Source organism: Toxorhynchites rutilus, chromosome 2, assembly GCF_029784135.1.
Source record: "Toxorhynchites rutilus septentrionalis strain SRP chromosome 2, ASM2978413v1, whole genome shotgun sequence".
In the NCBI taxonomy this organism is placed as follows: Eukaryota; Metazoa; Arthropoda; class Insecta; order Diptera; family Culicidae; genus Toxorhynchites; species Toxorhynchites rutilus.
The window spans coordinates 301985411-302000130 of NC_073745.1; the positions used below are offsets into that span (position 1 = coordinate 301985411).

General features: G+C 39.8%; 1 protein-coding gene across 4 annotated transcripts in view; it reads left to right on the forward strand.

The window, feature by feature from the left end:
• Positions 1-14720, forward strand: part of LOC129771701 (homeobox protein PKNOX1-like) — a 221093-nt gene that overhangs the window by 43715 nt on the left and 162658 nt on the right. For 2 of the 4 annotated variants that reach the window (XM_055775627.1, XM_055775630.1), the window contains exons 1-2: positions 10464-11049; positions 11226-11474. The gene's annotated coding sequence lies outside the window, so the exon portion shown is untranslated. Of the gene's footprint in view, positions 1-10463; positions 11160-11225; positions 11475-14720 lie in introns of those variants that run through there. The other 2 variants (XM_055775629.1, XM_055775628.1) reach the window with 2 other exon arrangements.

Below are 14720 nucleotides of genomic sequence, written 5' to 3' on the forward strand. Positions count from 1 at the left end.
CATGTCAAATCACCATATGATAAACATAAAAATCCATCGAGCGCGCCCTCTATTTGTTTCGTCGCATGTTCATAAATATTAAATCAAAATGAGAAATGATGTTCATAATGAATTAAGTATTTGTGACGGGGTCTCGTTGGTCTAATGTTTATGCAAGAGATTTTTCGTTAAAGAAACCCTTCTGACTTGCACTGTAGTCACGCGTATTCTTGAGCTTGCCACTCCAGAATACATTCAAGGCGTATTGTTCGTCATAGAAATCTCAACTATTTACTAATAAAAATGACGCAAGTAGTACTACGTTGAGAAGGCAAACCTTGGGAACGTTAGTGCCATTGAAGAAGAACATAGCGAGGGTCGTATGGAAGGTGTGTGTCAACGATAAATTCCAGATTATTGTTTTTTCTTCGCATTAAGTTTCTCGTGTCACCGTGCTGTCATGATTCCAGCAGCGCTTGTGCTTTGGGTCTACACACGTGCTCTCCAGCTGATGTTTTATCAGGGTTGATGGCAATAGCGTGATTTTCATTTTGTAATCCGAGCAAATGTTATTTGAAGAATTTCGATAACTCATTGTGCTCATTCAAAAAGGCCTCCAGCTCGTCGGAGATGCTCCCTGCTTTAGATGAATTGATGTTACTTGTGTATTTGTAGATGGACGTTCAATGAAGCGGGCGTTACGCCATCAGTCATTGAACAACTTAAATAAATTCGTTCTGTTGAAAAAATGAACAACGGTTAAATTATTAGAATATTTTTAACACAAAAATAATAAAATCGCAATTAAAAATAGGGAATTGGGGACAAAATTTAAGGTTATATGTATGGTAAGAAGTCAAATTTTTGAAAAAAATATCCAGATCTTTTTTTCGGCCTAGAGCCACCCTATTCGGTATTGAATGTATGGTTATTGGTATCCTACCGGTATCATATATAGTTTACAACCTATTCTCATACCTACCAAGTATTTTGAGTATAATTTCATCAAAATCGGTCGAGCCGTTTAGGAGGAGCTCGGTAACAAACACCGTGACACGAGATTTATATATATATATATATATATATATATATATATATATATATATATATATATATATATATATATATATATATATATATATATATATATATAGATTTATTGAGTTGTGCGGCGAGCTGATGACACATTATTAAATTACCTTATATAAGATCAAGTAAAAAATTTTAAGGACCAAAATCACTGCCAACGTTCAAAAAGTCATTCCATAAATGTTACCAGTAATGTTTATTCATTGAATCACTAGCTGACCCGGCAAACTTCGTCCCGCCCAAAATTTGTTTTTTTGTTTTCAATACCTTCAAACATTCGCGTTTTCTTACTATGAGCAGGCTCATGGGTCCTTCTTCTAATCGCAATTCTAACAAAACTCATCATTATAATATCAGATTATTTTCAGACATAATTCTCGTTCAAGGTTTTTCAATCACTTGCAAATAACATGTTTCTCCATTACATGGAATAAATGTTTTATACAGAAAATATGATAGAATAAAGACAGCCCTAAATCGTTAAATTCCTTCCTCGAGTTCTGCTTCGGCGATACTTTTTAATTTTATATAGATAGAAGGAGTATATAGGAGTGCGTTTCATCACAGGATATAGGAGTGCGTTTCATCACATTAAAATCCATTTTCAGTTTCGAACAAAGACCAATTTCGCTAGCGGACTAACAGCACTTGTCACTATGTAATTGTAGAACATATGGGAATTTGATTTTCTGAATTTTCCCTTTTTGCTTTCCGAGTTTTCCGAAAATTCTCAGTTGTCATGTCAAACTCACATCCCAAATTGTGCTTGATTGGTTCTCGAGTTATGCAGAAGTATGTGTTTCGTTTGTATGGCAGCCACCCTTAGAGAGGGGGGAGGAGAGTCTAACCACCATAGAAACATTTACTGCACCCTAAAACCTTCAAATGCCAAATTTGGTTTCATTTGCTTGATTAATTCTCGAGTAATGCGGAAATTTATGTTTCATTTGTATGGTAGACAGACAGACAGAAATCCATTTCTATATATATATATAGATTTAACCTCTTCAAATTTTTCGATGATTTAATTTCCAGAAGATTGGACTAGATTGAAACGCTTCGGTAGGTCTAGATATGTCTATTTTATCTATTTAGTCGCTTAAGGAATAATCGTTAGGGCATTTTACAATAATCAATCCGTTTGAATAATTATCTTTCAGTATTCGATTAATCGAGTGGAAACTTGTTTTTCTTTTTTCATAACAGTAATGACTATGCTCATTTGAAATCGAAGTATTCCAATATTGAAAGTTTTTTCAAACTTATCGGTATTCCAGTCATTACTCCGTAAAAGTAGGTAAGGGGCTGTCCACATACCACGTGGACAATTTTAGGGGGGTGGGGGCGGTGGTACGCGAATGTCCACGTTTGTCCATGGTGAGGGGGGTAGGGTTTATGAATAATGTCCACGTGGACACGCTTAATAAGTATAGTATAAATGGAATCTGAAATTTGTTCAGAATTGTCAAGGATTTTTTGAAAATGTTCACCCCTCGTACTTCGTATTTTTTAAATAAAAGAATTGAGCTGCCTGAGAGTGTTACCCGGTCGAACATTCATCTTTTCTTCATCTTGTTGAATTTCTTCACCGTAATATACGGGGGTCGTTCAAAAAAAAAAGTTTCAGTGCCTCAGAAGTCGCGGAAAAATAAAGTTAGGACGAAAAACAAGGTGATTGTCGTAATCTACGTTTTATTTTCTATTTTTCTACATAATCTCCGTAACGTTCGAGGCATTTTTCATAGCGTGGCACGAGTTTTTCTATTCCAAGCGCGAAGTGCGTAACGTCCAACTTTTTAAAGTACGATGTAACTACGTCACGAATTTCTTCAGTGTTATCGAACCGTTGACCGCCGAACGCCTGTTTCATCACCGGGAATAAGTGATAGTCGCTAGGGGCGAGGTCTGGGGAGTAAGGAGGATGCTCGATGCAGTCCATTTGATTTTTTTCAATTGCTCTTGAGTTACGCGAGCAGAATGAGGCCGCGCATTATCGTAGATGAGGAACACTCCTTTCGTCAATAAACCTGGCCTTTTGTTCTTAAACGCGTTCTTAATCGGTCCTAAACATCACAATAGTAAGGTGATGAAACAAGCGCTCGGCTGAAGAAATTTTGTGACGTAGTTACATCGTACTTCAAAAAGTTGGACGCTACGCACTTCGCGCTCGGAATAGAAAAACTCGTGCCACGCTATGAAAAAAGACTAAATCACATAAAATCTCTGATATATCGGGATCAAATGGTTTAGATACGCAAAAGTACGCATTACGCATTTCTCTTCATTTCTGATATATCTGCGTACTTTCCTTGGGATATTCGCAATCCAACATTGCACAGCTGTAGTGTCAATCTCTTTCGATAGTTTGTGCCGAAGTTTTATCATCTGTGCATTGTTATTAGCTATTTTTCCAAACTTCTTTATCCTCCGCTTCAAGATTACCCAATATTTTTCTAATAGGCGGAATTGAGAACAATTGGGTGGTTCTAGGTTCTTGTCAATTAAATTTAAACCATAACAATCAAAAAGTCCATCAATATCTTGACTTCCGCTCCATCAGGGCAAATATCTTGCCAAATCAGGAACTTACGAGCAAAATTATCCATGAATGTGAAGTTAAATCTGCCAGGGACATCAAGGTAAGATTTTTTGGCCAGGAAACTGTCCGAAATCCATCTTTAAGTAAGTTTTCAAGTCAAGTAAGTCTTCAACTAGCAAGTATTCTTCGTTGTACTTCATGAACATTTGGTCATATCTGAATAGTGACGGTTTACCAAGACGGGTCTAAGAAGCATATAATCCCACGTCAGAAAAATACAATATCTTTTGAAGAGACTTTTTTCAAAAAAGAATCCTGGTTCATTGTTGCTGGAGTTACGAAAGGTTGATTTTTCAGTGTGCAGCTTTTTATGGAATTTGACCATTTTAATTTAGTGTTTTCCTGGGCACTTTGCAGATGTAACCAGGTATTCATTTTTTGTCCAGTCTTTTTGGAAACAACGGGCTTACAGTACATTCCATCATCCATCACGACGCAACCGTATTTCATCAGTGAATTCTTGGAGAGCATCCTAGAACGTTTCTTTGGTTCCAGATTTTACTTCGCAGCACGGTTCGATACAACTTGTGTCTCGACATTTCTCAAACCATCATTTGTTTGTTGAATTTAGGATTGCGAAGCTCGTGCCATTTTCTCCGTGTCCACTTTCGAGTGAGTTTTGGGATCAGTAACCTTTGCTTCGATCTCCTGGTTCCCTGTCGATGGTTAGACCTTCTTCAAAGGATTTGAAATACCGTGAAGTTTTGGACAGTTGAACAGTTCAGCCGACTCATGAGAGGATAGTTCAGATTTTAATTGCGTTCGTGCAGGATAGATTCGAACTCATCTTGACACTTAGAATAATAAATTTATTTCCTCATACTGCTTAACGATTCATTCTTTCCCAGCAAACTGTCATATTTTTTAATATAATGGTGTTTGATTCTCCAAAAACTTTGTCAAATATCCAAGATATGAATCTCTAAGACTCAGTTGCTATTAGAATTTGTCATAAGATATCATAAGATACATAATGATAGCATGTGCCAAGTCTTAAAATAATCTGTTCGAAACCTATAAGTGATGTTTTGATGCGGAAATGGAAACAACAATGGTAAAATCAAGACTACATAAATGGAGTTTGGAAGAAACCGAAGAGCGATACGAATTATTTCTTGAGTAATGTTAGTGAAAAACTCAAAGGACAGGAAAAACACGACTTCTAATAAATCCGATAAGCTTTATTTCTACAAAGCCGATCGTTTGAATTAATATTACAATCAGGATAAAACTAGATTAACGTTACAGTTCCGGTAATATAAAATAAGCTTTAAATATAGTCGCAATTCAATTATTTCCTTGATCCGAGGAAATGCAAAGAATGTCCACGTGGACAAGAGGAGAGGGGTTTAGTAAATGTCCACGCTTGTCCACGGTGGGGGAGGAGGAGTCTAAAATCATGCTTTTTCTGTCCACGTGGTATGTGGACAGCCCCTTATTAGTAGACAACTTTGCCATTTTAGTATCGTTGATTTATTTTTTAGAAAAACAAAAAATTACTTTTGTTCCTAAATGGGTATTTTTAGTGTATTACAAAAAAAACCACTTGCGTAACTTTGTTTTACCCTATTTTCTTCATCGATGTACCCCGTTTTGTGCGTAGCGACGTGTTTTCGGCGCTGATGGAGCTTCCAGAAAATGGGTGAAAAGCAAATCTCAACACAGGTCCGAAATTCGATTGTGCGTGACTTCCAGCGTAAGTAGTCTCAATGGAACATTGCTGAAAAGTATGGGGAAAGCCGTGCTGCAGTTCAGTTGATCGTTCGGAAACATTAGATGCTCGGCAGCATGGCCGATCGATCGGGAAGAGGACCGAAACGTAAAGCTGATACGAGATCGAATACAAAGAACCATTCGGACGATTAAGGAAAGGTTTGATCTGGACCTTTGCAATCGCACCATTCGACGACGCTTGGTGGAACGAGACCCGAAGAGCTACTTCGCCAGAAAGCGACCAATGATTAGTACCATGTCCATATCAACAAACCGCTGGGGTTCTGGAAGCGCGTTATTTGGTTGGACGAGTTCAAGTTCGAGCTGTTTAACAAGAAAAGGCGACTCCGAGTGCGGTGGAAGAGCGACGAGGGTCTTCAGGGCTGGCATCTATAACTGACTATGAAGCACGGCATTGGAATCATCATGGTTTGGAGCTGTTTCTCGTGGGCTGAGTTGGGTTACTTAGCGCTGGTCAACGATATTATGACGGCCGATGGTATTTTTTTGTTATTTGAAAAAATAAATCAACGATACTGAAATGTATTTCGACGCCTTATCGGACGGCCTTCCACCGCTTCAGGTTTGCTCAGGAATCCTCGATGGGACGTAGCTGGGGGACGTTTGAATGGTTAGCGGTCTTCGCAACAATATCTATCTTCAAGCAATTTATCTCCTCCAGCGACTTCTTCGCATTATGGGTTGAGGCCAGATCCGACCAAAACACATCATCGTCCGAATGAGACAACGCCGGAACGGAAGAAGAGCGGCTTTGACATCCCCTTTTCGCTAATGGTTAGCCACAGAAGCACCTTCCTTGGTAACCTGTTGTGGAAGATGTACTTCACGTTGGAACTTACCTCCTTGGCGGGGTCTTGAAGTAGTTGGTTCCTGCCAATCGTTGCCATTCAGCGTTAAACAGGTCTCATCCATGACGATCGTGACGTCTTGAAGTAGTTGGTTCCTGCCAATCGTTGCCATTCAGCGTTAAACAGGTCTCATCCATGACGATCGTGACGTTCCGCTTCGTCGGAAAAAATAATACTCCATCACTTTCGGTCTTTGTTTCTGGGTCACAGCTAGTTGTTCCGACACGGCCGGTCTTGATTTACGTTTCCGCATGATGATGTCCATCTCCGCTAGGTATTATTCTCTCATTGTAAGGCCCATTGCTCCGACCTCCGGACCCAAAGCCCGGAACAATGTAGCCATTATTCCCTCCATCTTCCGCTTTAGCTTCAGTTGCGGTTTATGATCGCGTAGCACCGTCGGACGACCGGAACCAGGCTTCCATTCATTACTCTCATTTTTCTCTAGAAGTGTAAGAGTATATAGATACTGGAACGGTGTATCCGGCGGACTCAAAATACTTGATCAATCATGAAGCGCAGTTGCTTTCCTGTTTTCGTCGTGGAGGCGATCTGGCGTAGTGGTAACATCCATACCTCTCACCCCCAAGGTCACGAGTTCAAATCTCACTCTAGACATTCTTCCAGAAATGGAAGTAAAAGTGGCAAACCAGCAAAAATGTGTTGAAAGTCGCTATAATAGAGATAATAAAACTGTTTTCGCCATAACTTTCGCAGTTCAACTTATAGCGCTGTCAAAATTTGCTTGAAAACTCATGAAACAGCTCTTTCTTTCGTGGCCTTGAGTTTGGGGACGGTTAGTTGGAGCAAAATGTGCACAAGGGGATGGAGTTGTCATCGGCTGAGCTTGACCTCTGAATCGCGAGATACTCTGCGGTTTATCTGAACACTACAAGATTCTTCGACCAGTTAAAATGTGATATCCTTTTTAAAAAAAATGTAATGGGTTGTATCTAGGACACGACCGCAGTTTTCGACGTAGAACTGCGAAACTATATTATTGAATCTACTTGTTTATCACTTTGGATATTATTTTAGAATGCATCGAAATTTTTGTAATATCTTTTTAGCTATTTAATTTTTCATTTCTTCAGTAGACTCGAAAGAGTCGAGTAGATTCGAATACTATCAGATCTTCTCGTTTATTTAAATCAACTCGCATTAGACTTTTCCTTTCCAAGCAGATGTCGATCAAAAACTATGAACCCTTTTGCTCCTATATTCCGCTTGACATGTGATCGAACCCCACAACATGCAACAGTAAGATTATTCTGCTGAAATCTGGAGACATACTTTCATGAAATATACGTTTATCTAAATAAATGCAGTGTATATCTATATTCCAATCGCCCTATGTTATTAAAGTACCCACGAGTGAGACTCGATGTTGTACGGGAACCCTTTCCCAGAACCAAATATGTTGAAAACGGACAGAAACGAATGTCAGTTGCTCGTTATTGACAGCTGTGTTCGGGAATACATACAAATCGGCAGAACAAAGGTATGGGAAAATGAGGATGGTTCCACTTTTCATTAATTTAAACTGTTTAGGCATTAGTGGATTGTACTGTATAGAATATCAAACGAATCTTAGAGAATTTCCGGTTCCATTGGTGTGCAAAGTATCAGAATTTGTTCGCTGTGAAAACAGTTATTAACGTTAACTTTATTTCACAAAAACGTGACCTGTTTTCTGATTTGATACCCTTCCTGAAAGACGTAGTTCTACGTCAAAAATATATCTACACTCGTCAGTAGTTGCAGTTTCCTTTCTTTGCTTGTCCACACCGGAAAAATACCAAAGTCCAACGAGCGTTGCCATCCACTCTAATGTTGTCGTCAGCATACTTCGATGTTCCGTTCTGCTATTTGTGTTATTTTTTTTAAAAAAAAGGCTAGCTAGTAGGCTTTAATTTGATATGTCGATCATCTGAATCGGTCCAGTAGTTCTAAAGTAATAAATTTTTGAAAAAAAGCCATTTTTCGGAAAAAAAGGGAAAAATGATTTTTTCGGACCATTGGATAACTTTGAAAAATCATAACTCAAAAACGAAGCAAAATGCCTCCCTGTTTTCGAGATATTTTATGTGAAAAATCCTCAGCTTTCCATAAAAAAATATGAAAAAAATATAGCGCCCTTGGTCCCGAGACCAAGAAAAATATAAAGAACAAATACAATCAATAATGACAAAACCAAAACCTGAAATTTTTGCAAGCGTTGCAAGCATTTTTCCAAGAATGACTAGCTCATAAGCTTTAATTTGATATGTCGACCGTCTGAATCGGTTCAGTAGTTCACAAGTTATGAATTTTTGAAAAATGTCGATATTTCGGATTACCCTAAAATGAAAATGGACAAAAAACAAAACAACATCAAAAAACACGTCTAATAGATTGCGATAAAGAACAAAACTACCACTTTTCACGATTATCTGAGAAGTGAATTATCGTCATTGTTGTTCTGTTGCGAGCGAATATCGATTGTGGTGCACTCTTGCAACAATTTAACAGCAGATGTTCGAATTTATGGTACAATGTGCAACAAACGATGGTGCTAATGAGCTACTAACCAGCATGCCAAAATCTTCAAAGATCGAAGACTGAGGTCCTGGGTATAAAGGGTGTGTCACATCAAATTGCATCACGGAAAAAACGCTGTAGAAATTTAATGTTTAGGAATTATATCTTCAGCTTTCGCTTATAATCAGATAAGAGTGTATAGATCACGTTGGCCATGCTTCACTGTCAATTTTTCGTAAATTTGGAAAAATGTCGTAGAACGAAAAAGAGCGTCGTGAATTAATCCTGTGCACTCATTTCGAGAATCCGGAGTTGTCACATCGGGACATCGGTAAGATGCTGGGAATCGTCCAATCCACGGTCAGCAGAGTACTAAAACGATACTTCGAGAACCTAACCATCGACCGGAAGGTGAAGAACGGCAAAAATGGATGCTCCGTCAGTGAAAAAGATCACAAGCGCGTAGTTAAGCAGTTTAGACGTGATCCGAGAAGTTCGGTCCGGGATGTCGCCAATAAGCTGAATTTGTCAAGTTCATTCGTCCAGCGGACCAAGCAGCGGGAGGGCCTGCGTACATACAAGGTTCAGAAGGCTCCTAACCGTGACGAAAGGCAAAACATGGTGGGGAAGACGCGAGCCCGGAAGCTGTACACCGAAATGCTGACGAAGCCGCACTGCCTGGTAATGGACGACGAAACCTACGTCAAAGCGGACTTTCGTCAGCTGCCGGGCCTGTTGTTCTTCTCCGCAGAGGACAAATTCAGCGTTCTGGAGGAGATTCGCAAGCAGAAACTATCCAAGTTTGCCAAAAAGTACATGGTGTGGCAAGCGATCTGCTCTTGCGGAAAGCGGAGCGCCCCCTTCGTGATGACCGACACAGTAAACGGGCAGGTTTACCTTAAGGAGTGCCTACAGAAGCGCTTACTACCACTATTGAAGCAGCACGAGGGCCCGACCATCTTCTGGCCGGATCTCGCTTCGTGCCACTATTCAAAGGACGTGTTGGAGTGGTACGAAGCCAACGGGGTCACCTTCGTGCCAAAGGAAATGAACCCGCCCAACGCGCCGGAGCTTCGCCCAATAGAGAAATATTGGGCGATTATGAAGCAGGCCCTCCGGAAGAACCCAAAAGTTGTCAAATCGGAGGCGGACTTCAAGAGAAAATGGATTTCTGTTCAAAAAAACTACAACCTGACGTTGTACAGAACCTTATGGACGGGGTAAAGAGGAAGGTGCGAGCATACGTGCTTGGGCTCGAAGTATGAATAAAAAGAAAAAGCCAAAAGTTGTTTAATAGTTTTTATTTTACTGCCTAAAATTTTCAAAAGGATCGGTCTACTGGGCGAATTTCTACAGCGTTTTTTCCGTGATGCAATTTGCTGTGACACACCCTTTAGAACAGTTTGTGCTGGTTCAGATATTACAATTTGGTACTTGTGTAGTAATGAAACACTTATTAAACCATCATTTTTGTTATTTTCATTTTAATGATATCCAATTGAGTATAACAAGGAAATTTATTATTATCCCTTGATGATTTTTTCAGAACATGTGGAAACACAGAGCGTGATACCTATACGCACTTTGGCCACACTTGCCCACTCCGTCGAAACACACGTGCGCTTGTCGAACTCACGAGAGCCGCCGTCCGGCTATCGTAAGCACGCGATCTTCTCCTCGAGTCTCACTGTGGATATTGTCGCGAACGGACGTACTTTTGCTCGTGCTTACCAATCTCAATCCGCTGCCGGAGTATCAACAATAACTTCGCTTGCGCGTGTGTGTTGTGAAGCCTTTTTTGGTCGTATCGTACGCGCGGAACTCTGAGTGCCCTCGAAGTCACGACGCATCACTCTCGCGCCTCTCAGTAAAAACAGTTTACGTCGCTCGAGGACAACGACGACCAATGTTGACGTCCTGTCGGATGCTGTTTTCTCTTTGATCTCATCTCATCATCACTGTCACATCTCACTTTCGCTGAGCTTGTGTGTGTATGTGTGCGCGCATATTTTGTTGGTGCTACCGCATTCCCCTCCCCCGCAATCAGACCCGCTCTCCCTGCCAGGATACGAAATTTATGTAGATAAACTCACAAAACAGGGCACAAGTTTGGCGTAGTAAAAGTGTGTTGTCTTCTCTAGCCAGCCGTCAGTCAGTCAGGAGACAGTGACGAGTTTTCGACGGTCGAACGGTCGGTCGGTCGGATTTCCCCGGAAAATAAATTGTCAAGTTGTATTCTTTCGGGCGCGGATCTCTGTGTGAACGAAATTCTCTCAGTGTGTGAGTTCATTTTTCTTCCACTATCTTCACAGGGTTTCTGAAGAGGACCAGTCAATCAATCAATTTTTCGCTCCAGACAAAATCTCGGCGAAAGGTTTTTCCTTTTTCCCGTACGCAATCCAGTGAATGTGTTTATATTTATTTATGTTTTCCCACTTCTCCCCGTTTTCTTACAGATGATCATCGCAAAAGGTGTTCGGGCGTTTTTTGGTGGTTGAAAAGGATTATAGTTCCGGTTGAGTGATTCCATAGTGATAGTGTGTGATATTGAGAGATCAGAAAAAGGCAAAATTCTGACAGAATCATCACCCAATCGAAACTGTGCAAGTGAAAGTTACAGAATATACCAAAAATACCTACCAACCGCCGGGTGCAGCAGAGTTTGTTTAGCGTGTGCGGGACGGCGCGGGATACCACTGAGCTGTGTAAGTGTTCAACACCTTAGGATAATTGATCAATTGCAGGAAGTGCCCGAGGGGAAGATAGAATGCGTCGCCATTTGTGCAATTAAATTTTATTTGTTTTGTTTTCGATGATGAACCCCTCTCTATCTCAGACTCACTCTCTCACTCGAGCTGGAATTTCTACGCGTAAGGCACGCGCGAGACATTCTTCGGTGGTGTTAAATGGCGACATGTGAGAAGTGGGGAAGTGAAGGCTTCATTCATGTTTCAGTAGGACCCCCTTCGTTCGGGGATGTTTGCCCTCGGCAAACGCTGGCGAACGCACCTGGGTCTAGTTACAGCGAAATAGTTTCGTTAGTGCATGATTCGGTGGAAAGGATTGTTGGATGTTGGCTTCCACTCTGTCATTACAAACAGTTTCAATCGCAGATTCCTCATGATTCATTATTGAAGGAAGTGATAAATTCAGGTATTCTGCAGTTCATGTTCAAAAGATTCGTTGCTTATGTTTCTTGCTGACAGTTTCTGTATTGTTTTGGAATTGTCATCGTGTTGAAAAATTCGTCCTCCGTTTCATTGTTGACATTGTTGAAATTTAATCATTTGATCAATATAGTATTCCGGGATATAATGTTGCTGCTTGTTTATCACATTCTAGACATACTGGCGGGGTATTGCTATTTATGTCAGAGAATCAGTTCAATTCAATCTTCGCCTCTAGACGGCGCCAGTGGTTGTATGGTTAGCGTAACAGCCTCACAATCCGATCGGCCTGGGTTCAATCCCAGCTGGCGTCGTTGGGATTTTCTGAGGCGAAAAATCTCTGGTTACGTCTTCCTTCGGAGCGGAAGTAAAAGAAGTTGGCCCGGCTCATGAGTTGTTGAGTCTGATAGGTAGGAACAGGTGGAGTCGCCTCCCTGATGTCGGTGATTGGCACTAAAGTGGCGGAAATAGGCCGACGAAAAATAAGCGAAGATAAAAAAAAAAAAAAATCTTCGCCTCAACGAAATGATTGATGGAAACTGGTTCTTAGGCATAACAGTTGTACGTGGCATGAAGATGGGTAATTATGGTATTTTATATCACTTTACCAGCTCTAGTGACCAACATTTCGTTGAAAAGTTAGAAAACTGGCTCGAAATGTTCATTGATTCTAGTAAACTAAATATACTGGCCGGTGACTTCAATATTAATTGGTGTGATAACCATAATTCGAATCATTTGAAGCGTTTAGCTGAATTTTTCAATTTAAAACAAACTGTGAATAAGTTTACGCGTATTTCCCGGCACAGTAAAACTTTAATTGATCATGTGTATTCCGATTTTGATAGTGTTTGTTCATAAACAGATACTGATTTAAAAACAACCGATCGTGAGACCATAGTTATTAACGTTTTGGATAGTTTCATTAACAACGAAGATTATGTGAAATTGAAGTGCTGGAGAAAATATTCTAAACAGGTTATTTCGAACCTTGTGGAGAGAAGCCTGGATTTTCCGTTCGAGGTTAGTAACTTAGATGAATCTACAGCTGTTCTAACTAACGTCCTGAAAACGTGTACAAATCAGCTAGTTGATCAAAAGTTTGTGTCTATGAAAAACTCGAACAGCTGTTACAATTTGGATCTGTTACGTCTTAAATGTGAGAGGGACAGATGGTACAAAAAGTTTTGTCGAAAGAATAGTGATATTCATTGGGACAGGTACACGCTCGCGTGGAATAAATATTCACAATCAATAAAAAAAACTCGTGAATATTTTCAGAGGAAAATTGATCAGCATCAAAACAACAGCAAAGAGTTATGGAAAACTTTGAAATCTTTATTGAAGCCAAGTAATTGCAAACCGCGGTCCATAACCTTTAATGGCACATTAGAACAATCCGAGCAAGTAATAGCATCTAAATTTAACGATTGTTTTGTCGATAGTGTTTCATTGATCAATCAATCTATTGAATTGGTGGATGAACCCGATGAAATAAAACAGCCGGTTAATAGTAATTGTAGATTTGAAGATTTCCACCCAGTTACATTAGGTCAGTTGAAAACTATTTGCTTTGCATTAGAACAAACGGCTGGAGTAGACAATGTTAATGCTAGAGTTGTTCAAGATTGCTTTCATATCATTTCTCACATCTTGCTGGACCTTATACATCATTACAAACTGGGCATGTGCCTCAAGTGTGGAAAGTTGTTCCGATCCAGAAGGTTGCTGGAACGATTAAAGCCGAGGAGTTGCGTCCCATCAACATGTTGCACGACTTAGAGAAAATATTGGAACTTGTTGTTAAAGGCCAGCTGTTGGAATATTTAGATTGTAACTCTTTGCGTATACCAGAACAATCGGGATATCGCGAAGGTCATTCCTGTGAAACCGCATTGAACTTGGTATTAGCAAAATGGAATGAAAAATTAGAAGATAAAGAAACCATTGTTGCTGTTTTCTTGAATCTAAAACGCGCTTTCGAGACAATTTCTAGGCCCTTGTTGTAGAACACGATCAAGCACTTTGGAATTACGAGTACTGCATGTAAATGGTTTGAAAGCTATTTCTATGACAGAACTCAATGGACTGCTTTTAGCGATTTCATTTCCAGTCCTGTAGAAAATAATCTTGGAATACCTCAGGGCAGCGTATTAGGGCCTCTTTTATTTATTATGTAAATTAATGACATGCGGAGAGTTTTACGATTTTGCGATATTAATCTTTTCGCAGATGACACAGTGTTAGTGCAGCTAAAAATGTATATCAGGCCGTTTTGCACTTGAATGAAGATTTGCGTTTTCTAAGTAGATGGTTGAAGTATAAGCAATTGAAATTGAACATAAGTTAAACAAAATACATGATTATCTCGCGAAATCGAATAAATGAGAACGTCTCTATTGTTACTGATTATGAGACTATTGACCGCGAACGGGAGATTAAATATCTTGGCGTGATTATTGATGACAAACTTAAGTTCAACACTCACATTGACAATGTCATCAAGTAAATTGCCAAGAAGTATGGAATCTTATGCCAATAGAAAAACTATTTAACTATTTGCAGAAAAATACAGCTATACAAATCAATAATCTCTCCTCATTTGGACTTTTGTGCTTCCATTCTATTTCTAGTCAATGGAACACAAATATCGAGATTACAGCGTTTGCAGAATAAAATAATGCGATTAATACTAAAATGTAATAGGTTCACTTCCTCACCTTTGATGCTGGACGCTTTGCAATGGTTATCCGTGAAGCAAAGAATTGTTTATTTAACTATGGT